This window comes from Dasypus novemcinctus, chromosome 19, assembly GCF_030445035.2.
Source record: "Dasypus novemcinctus isolate mDasNov1 chromosome 19, mDasNov1.1.hap2, whole genome shotgun sequence".
Classification (NCBI taxonomy): Eukaryota; Metazoa; Chordata; class Mammalia; order Cingulata; family Dasypodidae; genus Dasypus; species Dasypus novemcinctus.
This window is the reverse complement of record NC_080691.1, coordinates 63,324,390-63,347,838: the sequence shown is the minus strand read 5'-3', so window position 1 is coordinate 63,347,838 and position 23,449 is coordinate 63,324,390. Positions and strand designations below refer to the sequence as shown.

The window sequence follows — 23,449 nt, the reverse complement described above, 5'->3', positions numbered from 1 at the left end:
TCAAGATGGACCAAGGATCTAAATATGAAAGCCAAGACCATAAAGATCTGAAAAGATAATATAGGGAAGCACCTACAGGATCTTGTATCATTAGAAAATGATTTCATGAAGTTTACGTCCAAAGCATGAGCAACAAAAGAAAAAATAGATAAATGGGACCTCCTCAAACTTAAAAACTTTTTCACCAGTTAATTGCACTCCAGTAAATTGGACTTACCCAGGACAATGAACAAGAAGATGATGGGCAATGCACACCTCAAGGAACAGAGAGAGTCTGCAACTGCAAGCAAGATTGTTGCATCCATCTGCCCCATGGATCTAAGCCCCCTCTCAATTAGAAACAAAGTGGACATCACCTTCCCAGAATTCTCAGGATTGGGAAATGAAAGAAGAACTAGAGCATTCTAGTATAGACTTGTGATTTTAGCATGGGAAGAACTTTTGTCATTGATGTGGAGGCAGTGGCCACTGGAGGTTCAGAGGGGAGGGAAGGGAAAAACAGGTGTAATATGGTGACATTCTCAGGACTTGGGAATGGTCCTGAAAGACATTGAAATGACAGATACAATCCATTATATATCTTGTCATAACTTACAAAATATGCATGTGAGAGAGTACAAACTAAAAGGTAAAGTATTACCCTTAGTGGCAATGCTTCAAACTGTGTTCAATTGTAACAAATGTACCACATTAATGAAGGGTGGTCTTAATGTGGGAAAACGTGGAAGGGGTTGGGACATTACATTTGTGTAATCTCAGTATCTTTAAAAAAAAAATTATATTAAAAAATAATTCCTGAAGAAAAATGACTGCTATAAGCATAAATGGGAAAGTAATATATACCTACAAAGAAATCATTTTACAATCATATTGTTTTGGGAATTTTGACATTAAGATTCATTTTAAACAAAATATATTTTAATATATGAGTCGAGGGAATATATGCAAAATTTTGGAGCACTAGCTCATACTCTAAATGAAAGTGATTTCTAATAGTTCCAAAAAATAGAAACATATTTGAATGTGTATGTGAAACGTGGGATTATGCATGTTATTAAGAAGATTTAAAATACTAAGCTATCTCTTGGGAAGCAGAATTGGCTCAACGGATAGAGTGTTCACTTACCACATGGGAGGTCCAAGGTTCAAACCCAGGGCTTTCTGACCCATGTGGTGAGCTGGCCCATACACAGTGCTGATGCATGCAAGGAGTGCTGTGCCACATGGGGGTGTCCCCCATGTAGGGGAGCCCCACATACAAGGAATGCACCCCTCAATGAGGACCACCCCATGCAAAAGAAAGTCCAGCCTGCACTAGCTGGCTGTGCAGTGCTGGAGTGGCGCCGCACACATGCAGAGTTGATGCAGCATGAAGATGCAATAAAAAGAGAAACAGATTCCAGGTGTCGCTGACAAGAATACAAGCAGACAGAGAAGAACACACAACAAAATGGATACAGAGAGCAGACAACTTGGCGGGGGGGGGAGAAATAAAAAATTAAGTGCTAAAAATATACTAAGCTACCTCACTTCATAGAATCTTAATTTTTGACATGCTAAAAGATCACATAATGCAAAGTAAATTAAAAATCATGGAAATATTTTGAACAGTAATATTGGAATCCATAAGGAAGTTAGATATATTGATAATGGGCTTAATAGCTAAATTTGCTAGGAAAAACTCATGCAGTAGGAAATGTAATTGTGCAGTTTACAGAATACAGTTTAAAATGATGAAATTCATAATGCACTCTTGCTCACTGTTGGTCAAGGGAATGCTAGAAATAGTAATACTTTTTAACCATTGCATAATAGTAAATTAAGTAAATGAATAGCATTTCCATCTGTGAAGTTCAAAAGTGTGCTTTGCATGTATTGCTGATGAAAACTGCTTTCTCCTTTGTGAAATTATTTGATCACATAACTAAAACTAAAATTCATAATTTTGAATTTAATAATATAATTCCAGGAAATCTCTTCCCTAAGTTAATGTGATTTAATTTTGATGGTAGTGATTCTTTCTTAAAGAAGACTTCCTTTTATTTCACCTAATATTAGATTTATATGAAAATTTAAAAGAAAATGTTTGCCCCATACCAGTATTTCCTAATGTTGTTATATTACATAACCATGATACATATGTACTAATTAAAAATTAACAATGATACATGTGTATCTACAAAACTGCAGATAAGGCTTTGGTATTAGGGTAATGTTGGCATCATAGAATGAGCTCAGCTAACAGGGAGGTGAAGATGGTCATCCACCACAACAGGGAACCAAGAGTGCCTACAACTCCAAGCAGGAGAATCCCATCCATCAACCATGTGGGTCTAAGCTTACTCTTGATATAGAGGTGGATTGGACATTAACATCTTAGGGAATGCTTTGCAGGAAAGAATTAGAGATTATAAGAGGAAACTGGAAGCTGATGGATTTGTTCACTATCTTGATTTTGGCTATTATAAGTGGGTGCACACATAATTCATTACCAAATTGAAACAATGTATGCAATTTGTTGCATGCAAATTATAACTCCATAAGGTTGAAAAAAACACATGAATATTTTTGTAGAAGCAGCAGTGGAAAAACAAGCAATGAGATGTGAAATATCAGGGACTCTTACAAATTCATGTGCATGAACCCATGTAATCTATGTGTTCTTTAAGTAAGTACTAGAACATAGCAAAATCATGCCATTTTGAGATAAGTTTTATTTAAAATTAACTTGGAATGTCACAAGCTGTCCTATTACTAGATAAGGGGAGCAGTTGGGTTCAGGGATGAAGAGCACAGACATTGGGGCTAATGGGCACATCCCAAAAAACTACTATATTTCTGTTTGGGGTTTGACAACTATACAGTGGAGGTAACATTGCAAACTACTTCACATAACTTGTGGGCTTTTGTAAAAATAAAATATTGGAAGAGGGACAAGATGGCTTTGGAGTAAGGACACCCACATCTTCTACAAAAATTTTACATGCTGTTGTAGACTCTCTTGGTTCATTTCTGTGATGGTTGACCATTCTCCCTTCCTTGTTAGCTGACCTGGGTAAGTCCAATGAACAAGAGAGTAGGTGTTCCAACTCTACTGAGACTCAGGGCACAGCTGGCACATGGAAAGTCCAGAGATTGAAGTCTCTTGGGCATACACCAACAGTGCCAACCACAGGTTCAGTAAAAGTGACAGAAGAGGCATGTGTAAAGAAATCACATCTGAATCCACTCCTTCACACTCAGGAGCACAAATTCCAATGTATGACCCACTGGCAAGGCACTGAAATCCAGAGCCATCTGCTATGACCATAGGACATGGGTGTCTCCATAGGTCTCAAGAGCACCACTACCTGGGGTTGTATCTACTTTGGTTGTCTCTGAGATCCTGCTGAGACATAAGTGTTACCCCTCTGATGACCTCCTGAATCATTTTGAAGTCTTTTAGCCATATAAACTCATTTGTCTTTACCATTTCCTCCTTTTATTCAAAATCTTTTTCTAGTTGCATCACCAGCCAATATGTGATTGTAATCCCTCCCCAAGAGTCATGTCCCATGCTGGGGGCAAGGTAATGCATTTACATGCTGAGTTTGGCTTAGTGGACACATTTGAGCAACATGGAGGCTCTCAGGAGGTAATTCTTAGGCACACTGTAGCCCTAGGCTAAGTTGAGATTTTAAGCACACAAGCTCAGAATCATAGTCATCAGTATCAAGGATACATAATTGGACCATCCTTCACTGGTCTTTGCCCTTGCACTTGAGGGATTGTTGCTGTTCCATTGGGGAAAGAGACAGAGCTCCCCAGGATGGGGACTCAGCACTCCCTCAGTTGTCATGTGAAACTCTACTCACTGTGTCAATACCAATGAACATCAAACATACTTTTATACCCTATATGCATGCCCTGGAAAACCCCATTCCATCCCATCCATGCATTCTCTATCAATGACAACTCACAAAAATGCTTCTCCCCTCCCATATTTGAACCCCTCTGTGATCCAAAACTTCTTCAAAAATGAAGCCTAATATATTTCAAAATTCACTGAATTAGGAAAATGATATAGTAATGATAGCTAAAAGATTAGAAATAAAATACACAATAATTTAGAAAAACTAAAATAAAGTAAAAAATAAATTGGTGTATTAAAAATGAAAAATATCTTTTTTTAATATATTTTTACTTTATCACTGTAATAGGTGTTTCCCCATATGTACAGTGGCAAGGCAGACTGTTACACTTCTTCCCCAGTGTCTTATATCTTTTTTTTTATTATGTCTTCAAAAAAGATTTTAGTCATAGTAAAGTCATATAGAGAATACAGGGGGCTCCCACATATCCAACGTCCTCCCTCTTCTCATCCTTCCCCAGCAATGGTCTTTTTACATGTGAATGTTACATTTGCTACAACTAATGTACAAATATCGAAATAAAGCTACTAACTATGGGTACATTATGGTTTACATCTTAGTGTGTACACTTTTATGAATTTTTGGTTACATTACAGTTTAATTTTAGGCTATACGCTTTTTTTAAAAGGATTTATTTTTATTTTTATTTATTTCTCTACCCTTTCCCCTGTCCCGAGTTGTCTGTTTTCTGTGTCCATTTGCTGCGTGTTCTTCTTTGTCTGCTTCTGTTGTCAGTGGCATGGGAATCTATGTCTCTTTGTTGCGTCATCTTGCTGCATCAACTCTCTGTGTGTGCAGTGCCATTCCTGGGCAGGCTGCACTTTGTTTCACGCTGGGCGACTCTCCTTATGGGGCGCACTCCTTGCACATCGTGTTTCCGCTACGCGGGGGACATCCCTGCGTGGCACAGCACTCCTTGCATGCATCAGCACTGCGCATGGGCCAGCTTCACACAGGTCAAGGAGGCCCGGGGTTTGAACCACAGACCTCCCATGTGGAAAATGGATGCCCTAACTACTGGGCCAAGTCTGCTTCCCATTGGACTATACACTTTTATAAATTTTTGGTATAATTTATCATGGCCTGTATCCATGATTGCATGATCATACAGAACACTTGCATTGTTCCCCAGTTACCCCTTCTTCCATCTATTCTATTGTTCTCTCCCCTTCCCCTTGAGGCCCAAAGTGACAACCAAGCTTCACTGCTTGAAGGACAAGATTCATAGATACTTGCAACAATGCTGGGGGCTTGACACATTAGTCTCTCCTCTCCCATTGAGCCACCCTTGCTCCGGAGAGATACCAACTACTTTGAGAATATCTGGCTTTCTAGGATATGGGTACAACACCTTCTTGATCATTGTGTGGCTCTCCACCCACTGATATAACTATGGCATGGTCAGCACTCACACACTTCCCAGAAGCTGGCCCCAGGTGCACCCTGTGCCAGATGCCCCCCATCAAACACCTTAAACCAGTAACCCTTACTTGTTATATTTTCTAAAGAGTTTTCTCTACATTATAGTTTCAACCATGTACTTGACAATCTCTCATGCTTACCTGCTCCCCAACCCTTTCCCCAATTCCATGGAACATCTAACCCATCCTTCCATCCCTAACTTCTTCAAGCCCAACCAAATAGTATCCCTATATCCCCATTGTACTCCTTCACTGCACATCTACTTACCTTCATTTATCACAGATTTCACCTGTGTGGATGTTTGCTCACAACTTTCCTCTCCCTGCCATTTCCTGTAATCCTATCTTCCAGTCTCTAGCTCTCTGAGACAGCTTGATTTGCTTAATTCATATCAGAGAGGCCAGGTAGTATTTGGCCTTCAATGCCTGGCTTGCTTCAATCAACATAAGGTCCTCAAGTTTCCTCCATGTTTTCCCATGTGCACACTATCTTGATTGTAGTGCTGGTTGCATAGGTGTACACATAGGAAAATACACAAAGAATTTGACACTTTATAGGTAATAATAGTTTAAAAGTAGATATTTAGGTAAGGAAAGAAAGATGGAGGCATAAATATTGATATGATGTGTCAGAGACTCCTGAAAAAAATTACTGAACCCTGGTCCTCTCCACCTAGAAAGTGGCCACAGCACAGTTTTTTCTCATTATGCAAAGGCAGGTGTGGAGGGTTGTAGCACTTTGATAATATTGATGGATTCCAAGAAGAAATAGTGGGTATTTGTAAACTGATCTTTTCCTCTGGGCATATTAGATTATATTGGATTCATAGGTTTACCTGATCAAGTAATTATGTAAACCTCTTGTGCCAGGAGAGCATTGAGTTCCCACTCTTTGGCCATGGGGACTCACAGATAAAAGGCATGGCAAAGGACAGAGTTAGAGGGCTTTTAATGTTGTAGTTTTGATGTGGGAGTTTGATGCTGAAGCCTTAAGCTGGAGCCTCAGGAAGTAAGCCCACAGAGGAAAGAAAAGCAAGCCCCTGGAAGGGAGGAACCCAGGAAGCCTGAACCCTCACAGACATTAGCAGCCATCTTGCTCCAACATGTGAAAATTGAGTTTGTTGTGGGAAGTAATTTATGCTTTATGGCCTGGTGTCTCTAAGTAAGTTCCTACCACAAAATAAATACCCTTTATAAAAACCAACCGATTTCTGGTATTTTGCATCTGCACCCCTTTGGTTGTCTAACACAACAATGAAAACCTCACTTTCTGCCCTGGAGCTGTTTTGGGGAGGAATCTGCATCCAGTGGACTGCAGCACAAGTCTAGACATGGGCATGCAAATATCAGAATCGTGCTCATAGGCATGCTACTCAGGTCTCTTTTATTCTGTTTGTAGTATCACATCTGTGAAATGAAGGTAAACTTGACAGTTATTTCTCCTTAGTGTACCTTTATAAAAATGAAATAAAATGATTTATATAAGAGGTTAGTTCATCATAACCATATAATAAGAAATCACAGTTTCCTGAATTTTATCATTGCCACCCATTTTTCCTGGGACACTCATATCTGCTCTAGGAATGATTCATTCTGACGGTATCTAACCATAGTCCTTGTTATATGGCAGGAGGAAATGCAAGTAGGACCCCTCACTTTGCTGATGTAAACCAGCCCAGCCCTCACCCTGCAGCTCTGGGAGAGAAATCCCAGCCCTGGGATTCCCAGGTGTTACCCTTCAGTGATGGTAACAAATCATAGATGATTCACCAGAGATTGATCTTAGCTGGGTTTATATTATTGGACGTTGGAATCTTGAGAATTGGATAATACCTGGCGGGGAGGGGTGTCTCTGAGACTCTCCTGGACGTCCTAAGGATTCAACTTTAGTAGTCACTGGGTGGGTTGTTTCCAACAGGGCCTCAAGGTGGGTCTGGAGTGATGAAATTAAGAAGATACTAAGCAGACTATGAAGACCAATGCCGTCATCTCAAAGAAAAGGCCTAGAACATGCTGTGTCTAAAAGCGATCAGTCTGGGAGCCCAGGATGTGGCCATGTATTACTGAGTGAGATATAGTGAAGAGAGGTAGTATGAGCCCTAACTCAAACCTCCCCTGCAGAGTAGCCTCCACAGGATGCTCAGGATCTCACTGAGCCAAGATCATGTGCAGACAGAGACTGGGTAGGGTGATTTTGTCATCTGACATTTCTTCTAAGGATCTGAAAATGCAAGCATACACAGAAGAACATGCAGTGAATGGACACAGAGAGCAGACAATGAGGGGTGGGAAGGGGAGAGAAATAAAATAAACCTTTTTTTTAAAAAAAAGAAGATATGCTGTGGGGACACACAGTTGAGAGAATAATGTAGGAGTCCAGGCCTAAGTTCCCTGCATGACCAGCAGGACTGAGTACAGGGGGATCTCAGGAATTCTGAGAGCCTGACCACTGAGACCAGGGGTCAGTTCCAGGGATAGGTGCTATCAGCACTATTGAGTCCCTAAAAAAGGACCTGGGGCCAGTGGAGGGAGAGCTCAGGACCATGGAGCCTAGTGTCCAGAGCCAAAGCAGGTGCAGGGAGCACTCAACAATATAGATTTCAAGGGCCAGGACTAGGGGAGTGGCCAGGACAAGGTGCAGGGGAGTTAAGGAACACCAGAGCCAGGGTCAGGCATAGGAGAAACTCATAATCATGGAACCAAAGGGTACAGAACTGGGGTAGGTGGAAGTCAGAAGCATTCATCACAGAGACAGGATGAGAGGCAGTTTCAGGGGAGCTCAGGACAACCAAGTACAGAATCAGAACCAGGGCCAAGTGCAGGTGGCAACATGAGTGTGTAGAATAGGTAACAAGATCAGGAGCATGTGCAGTGGTAGTATAAGGGAATAACTGGGTTTTGCTCTTGTGACTTCTCTAGTCATCTCATGAGAAGGACAAGGTAAACTTGGTCATGAATTTGCTACATGGCTAATGAGAGAAGTTCAGTAATTTTCATTAATGCATTTAAATTGATAAATAAAAGCTATACTGTTATATGAAACAATATACACAGCAGTTCATCCATGTCAATAAATGTAACCAAATGCCAACCACACTGCACTGAAGAGAAAGATTTGGAAATATGTCACCAATGAAAAATGCACTTTGAACTTCAGCACAATGTGCACACAGAGACAAAATTCATCCCACATGTGGATTTCATTTTCTTGCCATACCTCCCCTGACAACACCTTTAGGCATGGAATTTCTGAATGTCTTATATATCAGGTCCTGACCTTGGAGCTTCCTTATTATTTTCCAAATCCCCAAATCTTACCATAAACTTTGGTGACTTTAGTACCCAGGCCAATTCCTTTTCACTTCACATTGCTGCCACACCAACTTGGAACCAGACTAGAGATGAAGGTCTTAATAATATATTATTTAATATTTAGGTAATATTATTGATTAGCCAGGTTGCATTATGCTGCTTTCAAGTTCTGTTAATATTGTAAGGCAAAGAGACATGCAGAGGTGAGTAGATCAAAATCAGCCAATGTTCAATTGATGAGATTAATGATGAGTGGGGTTGACCTACCTCAGCAGCACATGTGTGATATGTCAGGGGCAGGACCAAGGATCCTAGAGGGGATTATACGACTAGTATGAGTTATGAAAGTACATTAAATCTGACAACATACTTAAATTACACACCTGAAGTTACAACTGAGGAATGACATCAACAAAGTAGAGAAAGTGGTGCCAAACATCCCTTTCCTCCACTGATAATTCAGAAACCAACAAAAATCCAGTATAATCAACAAACATGAGAAAATTTGTAGGGTTTTAGATGAACATTTTTTCTTGATTATGGTGCTAGCTGCTTGGGTTGTACACATACATTGGTACTTATTAAATTGAACATTTAAAAATATGCTGTTTATCATATATCAATTTTACCTCAATAAATGTGCTTATTAAAAGTAGATACATTCACTGGGGAGTAGAGATGCAGACATAAATAATGACACATTATGTGTCAGACACTCCTAGAAAACATTTACTGAACCCAGGACTTCTCTATATTATTCATGTAAACACTGGAACACAGCAACAACACAATCAGTTCTCATTACACAAAGTGGGCTGTGGATGGTGGAAACCTCAGGAGGCTGGCCTCACTCTGTCCTGGAGCTGGTTCAGGGGGCACTTGGGTCCTGTGGTGAAGAGCACAGGTCTAGACATGGGCTCCCACTTACAGGTATATAAACTCATGATCAAGGCACACAATCCCTCTATCTTCTGTGTGTAGTTTTATAGCTGTGAAATGGAGGTTGCACTGATTATTACTTACAAGTTTAGTGTGCCTTTGTAAAAATGAAATAAGATGGTTGGTATAAGCTTTGTCCCAGCATTAACATATAATAAAACAACATTTTTTCCTGAATGCTGTTATAGTCATCCAACTTCCCCAGTCACTTGTATCTGCTCTGAACATTGTCCCCTCTGAAGACATCCAGCCCCAGACTATGCTTTAATGCAGGAGGAAAGGCAAGGGGCACCCCTCCCTTTGCTGAAGTAAACCAGTTCAGCCTTTACCCTGCAGCTCTTGGAGAGGAGTCACAGTCCTGGGAATCCCAGGTGTTCCCATTCAGTGATGGGAACTAAAAAGATACAATTCACTGTGAAGTTTCACTTGACATGGGTTTTTATTGTTGAATTTTTGAAGGACCTTTCTGGATAAAAATAAATATTGAGTACATAAATATACATAAGTGAGAGAAAGACTGAATATTTTTGAAAGGTTTCTGACCAGTATTTCTTAGTGCCTGGAGGTGTCCAATGTGGGGTGCAGGTAGTAGAGTCTGAGAGATACTTGTTATGGACTGAGGGGGTCTCTGGAACTCTCCTGGACATCCTTGTGATTCATCTTCAGTAACTACTAGATGGGATTGGTCCAAGAGGGTCTCAGGAGTGGTTTAGGGTGATGGAATTAAGACACACTATGCAGATTCTATAAAGGGCCAGTTCATCATCTCAGGAGCCAAGGCCTAAAACATGCTGTATCTGCAAATGGATAATCTGAGAGCCAAGGATGCCACTGTGCATTACTGAGTGAGAGAGTGAAAGGGAGTAGTGTAAGCCCAGACTCAAACCTCCCCTGCAGAGAGGCCTCCAGGGGGTGCTCAGAACCCCACAGCTCTAAGGTCATGTGCAGACAGAGGCAAGGGAGGGTGTCTTTAGTCATCTAGAGATTTCTTTAAGGATCTGTGTTTCTCCTCTCCCAGGTAACAGTTGTTTGGACCAGTAATCAGTGTGCCTGTGGATGCCTTGAGAGCAGAGTGAGCAAGGTCCATGATTAGGGTCTTTGCGAATGCAGAGGAGCCTGCAGATGCTTGGCAGCTACAACATTACTGAGCACAGCTGTCGCTCAATCATCAATTGCCAGGATTCCTGCCAAGGACAGTTCCAGGTGTCACCTATATCCAACAACTTAAATGCTCAAGGCCAAAGAAGATTTGCTGTGTGTGACCCACATTGCAGGGAAGAAAGTAGGAGCCCAGGCCTACAGCCTTCTTCTGGACCAACAGGACTGAGTGCAGGGGGCTTTCAGGAATACCAAGCCCAAGGATGAGGACCAGGATAGGTACAGGGGGAACACGGGGATGTCAGGAACATGCATCCCAGAGACTAGGACAAGGGGCAGGTGAAGGGAGGCTCAAGACCACTGAGCAAACTGCAGGTACAGGGAGGGAACAAGGGGAGCTCCAGATTACGGAGTCCAGGGACCTGGACTCAAGTCAGGTGCAGAGAGATTTATGGACGACTGACTCCAGGGGCCAGGAACAGGGACAGGTTCAGGGCAGCTTAGCACTACTTTCTCCTTAGGATAGGACCTGGAGCAGTTGGAAAGAGAGCTTGGGACCATGGACCCTAGCATCCAGGGTCAAGGCAAGGGCAGAGGGTGTTAAGCCTCAAAGCAGGGCTTGTATGTAAAACCATAGATGGCAAAAAAACACACAAAAATGTCAACATGAGAGCTAGGCAGAGTTTACATTTGTTATATCTACAGACAGGGGACAATTGTTGGTCTAAAGTGACTCAGAGCTGACTCACCATGCTGCAGTTTTACTCTTGCTTAAGTACCAAAGTTTCTACTTAATATTTGCTTTTATTATTCATTAACTTTTATGCATATGGGTGAATATCCATGGCTGGTTATATAATTGTATGATTAGTATGTTTAGGAAATCACACACATACATTGCATGACCAAATTCCAGGGAGAGAATTTTACTATGTCAATTAATAAATTTATTGCAGGGACAGATGATGTGGGGTATGATGTCATAACCCACTGAATGAACTTGGAGATAGTGTACATTACAACCTAAACTATAATCCATGCTGTGAAGCAATGCTCTAAACTGTACTCATCAAATGCAATGAATATACCACACTAATGAAAGAAATTGTAGATGTGGGAGGAGTGGGGGGTGTGGGGAGTGGGGTATGTAGGAAACTCATATTTTTTATTGTAACATTTTGTGTGATTTATGTGTCTTTTTAAAGATAATACAAAAATATTCATTAGGAAAAATAAAATAAAATAATAAATAAAATAAGCCAGACACAAAATTAAAAAAAATAAAAGAAAGTTGAAGTGAGACAGCCTGGGGCTTCTCCTGCACAGGTCTGGCCAACTGGTGACCATCCAGTTGGAGCTATTTTTCATACTTCATTCCTTCAACGGAATTCTTGACCACAAGTAATGGAATCTAGGACCAAGGAGATATGCATCTCATTACCTTCTAATTTACATATAATTCTTTCCCTTGTATCCTAATGTAGCAGTTTAATATAATTGATGAATTCTAAAAAGAAATACTGGATTATGCTTGTAATCTGATCTGTACCTGGGTATGATAAAGTTATTATTAGGGCATTGTGTCCCCACCCCTTTTGGGGGTGGGGACTCTCAGATAAATGGCATGGTGAAGAACAGAGTTGGGAATTTCTGATGTTAGAGTTTGATGCTGAAGACTCAGAAAGTCAGCACCCAGAGGAAAGAGAAGGCAGCACCAGGAAGGAAGGAAACTTGAATCCAGAGAAAAGTAAGCCCCAGAAACATAGGAACCCAGGAAGCCTGAATCCTCACACACATCAGCAGCCATCTTGCTCCAAATAGACTTTGGTGAGGGAAGTAACTTATGCTTTATGGCCTGGTATCTGTAAGCTCCTACCCCAAATAAATACCCTTTATAATGCCCAGCAGATTTCTGGTATTTTGCATCAGCACCCCTTTGGTTTCCTAATACAGAATTTGTTACCAAGGAGTGGGGAAGTGCTTTTGCCATTACCAAAATGCTGGAATGGTTTTATAAATGGGTAAGGGGGATTTTTTGGAGGAGTTGTGAGATGCTTGATGGAAAAGGCCTAGAATACTTTGAAGAGACTGTTCTTAGCAACATTGATGCTAAAAAGATTTTTTTGATGCCTTAGAAGTATATGATGAAACTATTATTGGAAACTGCAGGAAAGGTGATCTTTTTTTTCAAGTTGCAGAGAACTTAGCAAGATTAATTCCTGGCATTTTATGGAAGACAGAATTTGAAAATGGCAAGCCTGGGCATTTAGCTGAAGAAATTTCCAAATGAAACCCAGGTATGTGGCTTGGCTTCTGCTTGCAGCTTATAGCAAAATTGTAGACAAGCAAAATAAGCTGAGAACTGAATTGATGGGCACAAAGAAAACAGAAACTGATTCTGGAAATTCCAAGCCTTTGGAAATCAAGCTTGCAGATGAAAGTGCCCCATCTGAGGACTTAACTAAACTTGGAACTCATAAATCAAGATTGAAGATGCAGTTATGTCAGAAAGACTTGTGGAAAGTCTTACTGTCTGATGGCTTGGATCCCTGCTTCCTGCATGCTAAACCAACAAGGTTTTTGTGAGAGCTGTATGAAGAAAACCACTGTCAGCCTGGAATACAAAGGACATAGAAGGGATAGATTGGAGGAGAAATAGCTTTAAGAGGAAAACCATGGAAGCTGAGATCTGGAATTAAGAATTCACCTTGGGCCAAGAGAGGAACCCCACCCATGTGTACAAAGTGGGTGAGTTTGATAGATTTTTTGCTGTATTAAACAAAAATTTATTTGTTATTGGTGATTTTATTATTCTGGCAACTCCTTTTTACCTCTTATTACTGCTTCACCAACTTGGAATCAAGCAAGAGAAAGGTCTCACCAAATTTATTATTTAATCTTTAACTAAATAATCCAAGTAGCATTATGCTGCTTTTAAGTTATGTCCATCAATTAATAAGGGAGAAAACATTCAGAGAAGAGTGGAGCAAAACCAGTCAATGTTTAGATAAGGAGCCTGATGGTGAGTGGGGCTGACCTGCCCAGTAGCACAGGTGTGACGTGTCAGGGCAAGACCATGACAAGTGGTGGTTGGACAGTCATGGTGGTCAGAGGGGCGGGAACAAACAGGTCCTTTCTGGCTTCCATTATGCCACTAATAGGAGTAATGAAAATATATAGCAGCTCTGACAAATTTAATTTCACACGTGAAGCTACAAGTGAGGAATGACATCAGCAAAGTGGAGAAAAGTGGCACCAAACACATTTTCCTCCATAGATACTTCAAAAATCAATCAACCCTTCCACATACTACACCCCCACACATTCCTGCAGCATTGAACTCAATCACACATCAAGACATCAACCAGCATTTTCACTCTTTAAATGTAATTTTGATAGAACTTATTTCAACTTAATATCATTTAATTGATGTTCTTATTGACCTTTGATATTACTATAATTTCTAAGGTAGTAATTTACAAATAAAATTTTCATTGCTATGGTGTAAATAAATCAACATCTTTGAAAGCATTAAAAAAACTAAAGAACAAAATGAATGACCTCATAACACAGAGAAATAATTTCTCCTTCTAGAACCCATCCAGTTTCACCAAGTGGCTGCACCCCTTCATTAATTCTTTTGGTGGTTGTGCCCATACTCATATCATGCACACAAGGCTTTATTCAAAAGCAATTGCAAACTCAAGCAGACTGGCTTTTCCTTCTCAGTCCACCCTCCTAATATAGTTTCATAACAGATCAATGCCCAGAATATCCGCAGGATGTACTTGCAGGAGCCCTGAGCTTCAAACATTTCCCCTGAGAAAAGAATATCACCAAAATCTAGAAGGAATGATTGGTAGACATAGGATGACTGAATACTTGAAAGTAGTTTATTTCTTTCCTGTTGCTAGGTGTATTAGTCAGCCAAAGGGGTGCTGATGCAAAATATGAGAAATTGGTTGGTTTTTATAAAAGATATTTATTTGGGATAGGGGTTTACAGATACCAGGCCATAAAGCATAAGTTGCTTCCCTCACCAAAGTCTGTTTGGAGCAAGATGGCTGCCAAGGTGTTTGAGGGTTCAGACTTCCTGGGTTCTTATGTTCCTGGGGCTTGTTTTTCTCTGGGTTCAAGGTTCCTTCCTTCCTGGGGCTGGCTTCTCTTTCCTCTGGGTGCTGACTTCCCGAGTCTTCAAAATCAAACTCTGACATCAGAAATTCCCAACTCTGTTCTTCACCATGCCATTTATCTGAGAGTCTCCACCCCCAAAAGGGGTGGGGATGAAATGCCCTAATCATAACTCAAACATGCCCAGGTACAGATCAGATTACAAGCATAATCCAATATTTCCTTTTGGAATTCTTCAATTATATCAAACTGCTACACTCCACCCTCTGAATTCCAAAAAGTCATCATGATATTCAAAAAAGCCTTAAATCATTTAAAATGCAAGTACTAAATCATATCATAACCAATATAAAGAAATGCAGTTTGTCTTGTGACAAAGCCCCATCTGCTGTAGACCTCTGAAACTCACAAAACAATTTATCTGCTTTCAATATACAAATGGATAGAAAAAGAATGAACATTTTCATTACAATAAGGAGAAATTAGGAGGGAAACATGAGTCACAGGTCCTCTACAGTTCAGTAAACCTACAGGACATCCTCCATTCGTTTTCAGTCTGAGAGTTATTCTTTTTTTGTTTTTCCCAAATTCTACTCAATTTATTCATTTTTAAAAAAGATGTTACATTAAAAAAATATGAGGTCCCCATTTGCCCCCACTGTCCCCACCCCCCCACTTCCCCCCCAATAACACTCTCCCCCATCATCATGCCACATCCATTGCGTCTGGTGAGTACATCTCCGGGCATCGCTGCACCCCATGTCCCGTGTTCCACACCATAGCCCACACTTTCCCACGTTCCATCCAGTGGGCCATGGGAGGACATACAACATCCGGCAATTGTCCCTGGGGCACCACCCAGGACAACTCCAAGTCCTGAGAATGCCTCCACATGAGAGTTATTCTTAAGATGATGGTTTCTTCTCCTTGGAGCCATATGAGCACTGCAGGTGGCTGTACTGCAGGGGAAGCTCATGATCACCAGAGGGTGATCAGGGTCCAATCCCAGGGGTACCAGGGAGGAGTTTCCTATCCATGCCTTAGGTTCCCTCTTCTTGCTTCTCAATGTGTAACCACCAGAGAACAGCCATTGCATCATTTCTAAGCAGTGCTGCTATGTACTCAAGATTCAAACTCAGAACAGTTCCTTAGAATGTTACTAAATGTATGTTCAATACATTTATACATATATATCATATAAACTTTTATGTTAATTGTGGGAATTGGTTCTATCTTGTGAATATACTTGAAAATGTGAACATAATTTACATTTACTCTCTCTGTAAATTATTTCCCTCGACTTAACTCGAATCTTGGAGAACTCACAGGCAAATTAACCGCCCCCCCCCCCTCCATCATGAAGAGACCCATGTCCTCAGAAGGAGAAGGAACTGGAAAGCCTGGTCCTCTGTAGGAGAAGCATCCAAGTACTTTATTTTATTCTTTCCTTCTTATGTGGCATCAAAGATCAGTTCCCTGCTCTTATATTAAGCCCCTTATAAATTATGATTGTATTACATAAAATGCCATCATTGTATCATTCACACAGCTTTCCAATATATAATAGATATATAAGATAAAAAGAACAGGTTCACAATGCATCATTTTTATCCAAATAGCATTCCTGATACATTTATATTTAATTAAAGCCTTTATTTTAATTTTTTCATATGTGTACACATTGCTCATTTGTCACCTATTCTTAGTCCCTAATATGATCAAAAGTTTTCTATAAATATAATATTAATCTCCCTCTAGTAGTTGTCTGTGAAGCATGTCAGGTCATCAGAAAGAACTTGTGACACTCTAACCCTCCCTACACACCCACAGGCTTCCAAAGGCAGAGTTTATCTAAGAGTGCTGACAAGGAGGTCAGACCTACTCAGGTGCATGCTTGACTTCAAGATCCAGTGCATTCTGGGAAGAAGAGCATGCCTCCAAGTGCCTGTCCCCTGCTCAGCGAGAAACAGCTTTCTCATCACCATGACTTGTGTAAAAGTGAGTTCCTGTTCCCAGTTGTGCAGGCCCCAGTATGTCTGTATGACCCAGTACAGTAGCAGGGAACATTTTCAGAACATGACTCTCTTGAAGCTTACCTGACTTCTTGTCTATCATATTCTCTGAATCCAAGATTCCAGAGGATAGGCTGGGAAATGAGCAAGATAGACAGTGATGGGAATATTGTCCATGTGCCCTTGTCCCTCCTTATGAGATAATGCTTCTCCTGTCATGTATTTCCGACTCTTTCTGAGGTAAAGCATGTATTTTCCCAGATATTGCTCACTAAGCTGCATTGTCTTTAATGATCTATTTTAGAAAACTTCATCTGTGGATTAAGGCTTTTATTCCTTAGTGAAGTGGGGGTCGGGGAGGCTTCTGAACAGTCATTCCATGATGAACTCTGTCTTCTTCCACCTTCTAATGGATCCCACCAATGGCCGTAAGGTATTGGTTTCTTTTGCATTTCCCATGAAGAATAATTTTTTTGTTTTATAGTGCATCTAAGGAGGTGGTTGTGGGTGCATTTCTATAATAGTTGCTGTCCCTCTCATTAAACAACACTGGGAAATAATCTATTATTTGTTTTGTTTTCTTCTGTGTAGCTTTTTAAATGTATTCCCTTAATTTTGGAGAAAAAACCTGCAAGATAGTAGAGAAATGGCCCCTGTGAAATTCACTTTAATAATTTTATCACAGTAAGAGTTTAGAAATTTATTAATTACTAGTTTAATCTTACTAACTTTTGTGTGATCTGACAATACCAACCCCCACTAGGTTTTAGTGTGTGTGCTATTTCTCATTTTAGCAGTTCACTCTCTTGAAATTTTAGGATTTTTCTTAGCTCTGTGATATATCATCTTTTTCTATGTTGAGTACATTTTGAAAATGTGTGGTTTTTGAGATTTCTTATTTTTTTGTTCCTGTAATAATAGCAAAATTGTCCTCAGCTATCTACATGGCCACAATGAGTATTAGATTACACATAAATTGGAAACAACAAAAACTCCAACCAACTGGTTAAAGAAAAACAAATTTAGACATATGGGTATACTGTAATACTATTTACTGTTCAAATTAATGGACATAATACACAATAACATAAGAATGAATTATTAGAGCTATGCTGAGTGAAAGAATCTAAACAAGTAAAAGTCCATAACAGGTGTTTCTTTCCAGGAAGAGCAGGGCATCAGCACATCTCACCCTGAACCAGACACTGTTTCTGAAGTTAAGTCCAGACTGAGTGTGATCAAGTAATAGTGCTCCCTTCTTTTGCTCATGCCCCATTCATGGAATTCAGTCACATTCTTGGGTGTGGCCTGCTGAGGATATCCATTTTTGATTCATGAGGCTGATTTCAAGCAAGGAGTGGCAAACCTCAAACTTGTCCCACTTATTCACCAAATACTCACTTTCTAGAGTGGGGTTTCTTTCAGAGTGAGGTTTTCATTTTCCCATCCTCAGTTTTAGAGTTCTGATAAAAGATCTTGGCTGAATTCTTTTCAACAGAATTGGGAGCAGTTGCAATCTCATAATTTTCTCACAGACTGTGTCATTTTGGTGAAGGTAATTGGAAGAAGAATGGTGGACTAGTGAAGACAGTCTAGACTGAAGACCAGATAGTTGACAAGAGAGTACTGGGGAATAAGTCAGCTGAGAAAAGACTTCTTGGGTTAGGAAAAACCCCAAGCCCTGACCCCATAACTAACCCAAAGAAATGTCCAGAATTTGATTAGATTAGAAATATTTAGACCTAATGATGTAGTTTTAACAAATAAGAGCAATTAGACAACAATCATTTATGTATACGTGAGGTATGGCCATTTGAAGAGAGGAATATCAGTAAATCTCTCAAGCCAGGACGACTATTGGAATAACCAAATCTGCATCTCCCTGAGGAAACTATCAGAAACTTAGCACAGTGGTGCAATAATACTTTGCTGAATTATTCCAGTCAGCCACTAAACAAATAAGGAGGCACAGAGCAAGCACTGTGGGAAGACTGGCACTATCTGGACTTGATACAAAATATTACCCAGACTGTCCAGTTTCCCATGAGAAATTAGGTATACAAAGATGCACAAGTGCATAACCCATACACTGGAAAAATGCATGTAACAGAAACTACTTGTGGGAAAGTTCATATATCATATTTAACAGATCATTTCAAGTAGTCATTATAAATGTTTTCACTAATAGAAAACTAAAAAATAGCAAAAGAAGATATATTAGTAACATTGTACGAAATAATTAATATCAATAAAGAGACAGGTGTTACAAAAAAATCAAATGGAAATTCTGGAGATGAAGAGAAAAATAAAATATTAAGAAATATATCTATATCTAGACATATTCAATTATATAATTGAAATAGCATTACCAGAATTATTAGAATTACTAATTAGAATGTGACATAATAGTAATAAAGATTGAAAGGAACACTTTGAATGATGTGCCATAATAATTGAGAAAAGTTTGATGAAATGGAAAAATTCCTATAAATATGCCATGTGATGAAAATTTTTCAAAAATTAATAGATAAGTGATCTTAATAGACACATAGCAAATGAAGAGATTTTTGTCAATAATCATAACTAGCCAAAATGAAAATTCAAAATGAGTATACTTTCATAGATATATTCTATATATCATTTAGAGATAAATTAATTACAATTCTTCCCAAATTGTGATATCAATTTCTCTTCTGAATATAGGGGAAATACCCTCAAATCCTTTATAGAAAGATCTAGTAACATATAAAAATAATTCCATGTTGTAAAAATGGCATTTTTCCTCAAGGGATTCAAGATTTACTTAACTTGCATCAACCAAATATTAGAACATATTAAATCAATAGAATAGAAAGAAAAACTGAATGGTCATCTCAATATACAAGGAAAAATCCCCTTAAAATCCAGTGTCCTTTTAATTAAGTACTATCAGTGATCATAGTACAGAACCTTTCTCTGACCATTAAAAGGCATTTACAAATAATGGACCATTAACATCATTCTTTTTTTTAAAGGACTATTGCAGTTTAACACAAAAAGTTTTCATGCTCCATATACAATAAAATATAATGATCACTTTTTAATGCTTAATTCATTGATTAAAAGAATATACATTTAACATAAAATATATGCCATCTGTCATACGGTCAAACATTTAGTTGGTTTGCTTACAGTTTCTGTCAGGAGTTATTTTATCAGATCACATTTATAAGATAAAGTCTCACCACATCTGGCATTTACACATACTGTGTCAGTAGATTCACACTACTGATGTACATATAAAATCTGCATGATATATGCTCCCTGGAGAAAAAAAACAGTGCACACCTGTCAAAAGGTCATTTTAATATAAGATATTAAACCATTTGTAAATCACATACACATTTTTCCATAAATAGAATCATATCTTGTCACCTCAGAGCATCCAGGTCTCAGCAGTGCTGGACACCCATGTTAGCTACTGGTTTTATTATTGCAGAGTGTCTTTTAACACTAAACACATCAACATTCATGCCACTTATACTGGGGTCAGGTGGATGTCTCACAGTGACCACATCTGTACCACAGTTGCCTGAAACAGTTAAATCAGTTTATAATGTCACTCAGATAAAACAAGGTTTTAAAATATACTTCATGACATGTTCTTCATGTACCATAACAGCTCATAACTGTGATAGAACAATCTTTCAGTTTTTCCTTTCTTTCCTTTACATTCACTATTCAGTGAAACAGGTGCATTTTTTTTTTCAGGGTTCTGAGGCTGCTGTGTGACCTACAGCAAAGCTGTGTACCATAGGTAGAAATTCAACTTTAAATATTATAATCTAGCAGTATCTGGCTGGTCAGAATGGGCCAGCCCCTGCCAGCATAGGGACATTTTTGCATTTATGTCTATTCTTTAGCAGCTGACACATATGCTGAGAGAAAAACCCAGTCACTTGTTGCTAGTGTTTTCATGACTAATGTTTGCTTGAAACATGTATGTTTACAACTTTGTGTTCAGAATACAGCTTCATTATTTCTCCACTATTTGAAATCTGGGCTAAAAAGATAATTTGAATGTATAAAATAATTGATGAATAAAATTAAGTCAGAAACAATTTTAAAAATCCAACAATTTGAGTTTTCATGTTTATGTGTTTTGAAAAAAGGATTAAGGAATGTTCTCTAACCTTGTACTATACAATATTTGGAATTGTAAGTAGTGATAACAACTATTATATGTGGAATGAAAGTTAAAGTCTTGACTTTTCTGATAAGAGAACTCAATAAGGATCAAATTATTCTCCGTTCTTCCATTTCAAATCAAAATTAATGAAATGCTGTCAAAATGCATGAAATGAATGCAATGCAACTGCATGTAAATCTACCAGGATATGGATAACTATCTATCTATATATAAATAATTTGGCTCCTGTGCTCTGAACTCTGATATACAAATATTAAAAACATTAAAAAGGCAGAGTAATTCAGGGAAAAATAAAGTTAGCCTGCAACCTCAGGTAACCTTCAGTTTATCTCCCTAAGATCTGTTAACAAGTCCATTAATCATGCAAGCCCTTCTAAACTAATATTCCACTATGTTCTTTGATCAAGAAGTAGAATATACATATATAATTCTATAAAACTAATATTGATTAAAAACAGCACAAAGGGGGAAATGGCTGTGACTCAATTGATTGGGCTCCTGTTTCCCATATGGGAAGCCCTGGAAGCCCCAGGAATGTGAAGGGAGTCCATGTGCAGAACAGCATGCCAAGGTTGACACAAGCCCAGGGATACCTGCTCAAGAAGGGTATGCACTTTATCCACATCCTGGTTGGCCAGTTCACCTTGGTCAAAATCAGTGCTTTCTTTACTGACTTCAAGCACTTTTCAGTCAAAGCCAGGAAGATGAGCAGAGGCAATGAGGTTGAGTGCCCACACTGTGTAACCATGAATTGCAAGAAGAGAAATCTTTGTGCACCTCCATGCTAATAAAACCAATGGATCTTCATTTCATTTGTGACTGTGATCTGGAAAACAGATGTTTCAATCACATCATTCATTAATTTATAATGACTTAGGAACTTTCATCCTGCCTGGATGTGAGATCAACATGAGCCTGTGAAATACAAGTGATGTAGCTGTCCAAATGAATCCTCTCTAGTGGTACACTGGGGTTCAGTATCTTTAACATATCTTCACTCTTGCTATCAAAAGTCATCATATAGACCAAAGGTTGGTGCTCTTTTGTGACAGAGCTTTCCAATGCTCATCATTTGACATGTTGTCTAGAAACTTGTGCATCATGAAAATGTTAAGGGCCAGGAAAGAAAGTCACTGTAAGTAATGTGGTTGCTCTCAGTTAAGTCTCTTGCCATCTCAGCTGGAAAGTCATGGAAATCCAGGGCAAGTGAGTGTAGATTCATAAATCCCTCCAGTTCAACTGTGGTGACTAGTGCTGTTGTCAGGAATATTGTTGTCCAGTAAACTCAGATGCTCCATGGTGTTGGCAACAGAATTTGAGAGATGACAGTGATGTTGGGGCTATAATTTACAGCATAAACTCAAAGGACAGTCATTTTAGTTGCTTGCTATTATTCAGTATTTCTTCAAGCAGCTGCTGAATTTGTTTGACATTTTTGCCATCAAGGTCCACCTTACTGAAGTATGTATGTGACAAACTTCCTTGCTGTTGTAGAATGTATATGTCTCCTGAAACACTAAATTTCTGCAGGTTCCAATTGTCCCAGATGCTGACCAGCACACACAGCACCAGCTCCAAGTAGAGGCATAGCACTTCCAGCCACTGGATCAAAAGCTGCAGGAGCTCCACTTTTCTCTCACAGCCCCGATGCCCACACTGCCACCACTCAGGCAATTCTTAGCAGCAAACTCCATGTGCAGTTCTTGCACAAACCAGCCGCACTTGTACATGAGGAATTTGAGCCAGCTACTTCACAGAAGAGGCATGCATACTTATGATGGTTTGCAGCCAGAGCTCGGGATAGAAGAGGCACTGGCACCAAGGTGAGCAGGAAGCCAAGTCCAAAGCCAGTGGGGTATGGGCAGAAGAGAGAAGATGTGCACAACCAGCTCACTGGGGAGGAACATTGCACCCACCACCTGCCTGCACAGAGCCATCCCACTCCAATGACCGTTGCAGTCCCCCTGCATACCACCTCCAGTCCCCAGGGCATCCCTCACAGCCACCACCATGCTACTTGGGTGACCCTTGCTTGGGTTCCAGTTCCAGGCAGTCAGGATTGTGGCACTGACCACCATCATTCTTAATGCTAAAAGATGGTATGATATTTCCCTTAGATTAGTAACAAGAAAAGAATGTTGGTCATGACCCCCTCTATTCAAAATGTTACTAGAGATTATTGCCAGTGCAGTTAGGCAAGAAGAATAATACAGATTATAAAAGAATAAAGGATCTTGTTTTAAAATGTATGTTCTCTTATATAGAAAATTCTCAGTAATCCATAACAATCTATGAGAATAAGAGAGTACAGCATAAGATTAACATGCAAAAACCAATTGTATTTCTATAAACTGGCAATTATCATTCCCAAACTGAATTCAAAATAACTCCATTCAGAATAACATTAAAGAATAAAAAACAGGTGTTTAGGAATAA

General features: G+C 39.4%; 1 long non-coding RNA gene and 1 pseudogene across 2 annotated transcripts in view; one reads left to right on the top strand and one right to left on the bottom strand.

The window, feature by feature from the left end:
• Positions 1-11,795, top strand: part of LOC111759896 (uncharacterized) — a 62,605-nt gene extending 50,810 nt beyond the window's left edge. For both annotated transcript variants that reach the window (XR_002793743.2, XR_009181914.1), the window contains one exon: positions 10,602-11,795. This is a non-coding gene — a long non-coding RNA (uncharacterized lncRNA). The remainder of the gene's footprint in view (positions 1-10,601) is intronic.
• Positions 11,796-21,495: 9,700 nt separating this feature from the next.
• LOC101441736 (F-box only protein 33 pseudogene) lies at positions 21,496-23,091 on the bottom strand (annotated as a pseudogene).
• Positions 23,092-23,449: the final 358 nt, after the last annotated feature.